The sequence below is a fragment of the Lethenteron reissneri genome, unplaced genomic scaffold, assembly GCF_015708825.2.
Source record: "Lethenteron reissneri isolate LAM-NWPU_2019-01 unplaced genomic scaffold, ASM1570882v1 scaffold_1734, whole genome shotgun sequence".
Lineage (NCBI taxonomy): Eukaryota > Metazoa > Chordata > Hyperoartia > Petromyzontiformes > Petromyzontidae > Lethenteron > Lethenteron reissneri.
In genome coordinates, this window is record NW_026891481.1 from 17249 (window position 1) to 18816 (window position 1568).

Below are 1568 nucleotides of genomic sequence, written 5' to 3' on the forward strand. Positions count from 1 at the left end.
CGATGACGACGATGATGATGACGAGAAGCCACTCCGTGGAGCTATCACGCCATATCCAGGGTCGCTTCTGAGAACAAAAAGAGCCACATTGCTCAGGTGGGGGCCTTCGCTGGTAAAATAACCAAAAAATTTGATCGGTAGTTTTAACATCGCCAGCACCAACGGCCGCCCGACCGCCTTTGTCTCCCCAGTCCCGTGTCAATGTAAACGTCGGACACGTGCGTTCTGAATAAATACGTGTTTTATTTATGAAACAGTGCGGAGATTTTGGGGAGAGGGGAGGGGAAGTAATTACATTGGAAGGGTTGCCCAACCGCACACAATCGACAAATTTCGTTGATAGATCAACACCGACGTAAAGATATTCGCGGATATGAGTTCCCTCCCCCCCAGCCCACCCCCACCGCCCTCCCACCGCTGCCGTGACTCAAACCCGCCCGTCGCATTCATATCGAGTGTTTGTCTTTCTGCCATTTCGCCATTTCTGCAGTTCGCTCGACGACTCCGCACGGAGGGTTCCGCGCCGCGATGGCGTGAAACCCACGCGGTCAGTCGTGGCGAGGTCGGCGATGGGAGAGAGGCGCGAGGGGGAGCGAGGGAGCGCGTGCAAGGTGCGTCAGGCGATGGGACACGCCAGGATCCAGGAAGATTCCACAGCCTTTACAGGTTTCATAGATTCAACACGTTTACACATTCTTTCACGTTTCACATATTTCACACATTTTTCAGATTTTCCAGATTCCTATCGCTTCCAATATTTCCCAGGAATTCCATATTCTTCAGGTTTCCCAAGATTTCACCAGATTTCCCAAATTTCCCAAGGCTTCCCAAGACATCAACCACACAGAGACAGTGGGTGATAGAGCTGGGGGAGATAAAAGCATGGGGGGGGGGTGGTGTGGGTGGGGACACAGGTTGCACACCCATCGTCCGATCACCCTCTCACCATCACCCCCATCGGCCCCATCATCACCGTCACAGCGTGCCCACCCACTACCACCACCACCACCACCGCCCCTTTCACCGGCACGTGCATCCGAGCGCCGTCATGTCGCCGTACAGCTTGTACGCGATGCTGCCGCCAGGCTCTTGCACGAGGACGCTGACGGCGCCGTAGTGCGAGGGCACGCACGAGGCCTTGCCCGCGCCCAGCCCGGGCCGGACCTCCTCCACGATGGTGCACACGATGGTGTGGTGGGCGCGCCCAGGGCGTGCAGGAGGCCGCGCGGACACTCGCCGCGGCAGAAGCCCGCTTCGTAGCGGTACGGCGCGATGATCCACCGGTCCCAGCCCAGGTCGCCAAAGTTCACCGACAGGTTGTGGAGGCGGCAGCCGTGGCGGTAGGCGCCCGAGTAGCCGCGCGCCAGACAGCCACTGCTGCCGCTGCTGCTGCCGCTGCCGATGCTGCTGTTGGGGTGACGGTGCCAGGGAGGAGGAGGTGGAGGAGGTTTGACGCCGATTTGGGGTCTCGTGCGGATTGACCCCCTTGGGCAGCGAGCGCGCCACCCTGCGCCTCCTCGCTCTCGAGCCGTCGGCCCCGGGGGGCACTGCGCGTCGTCCCGGAGGGG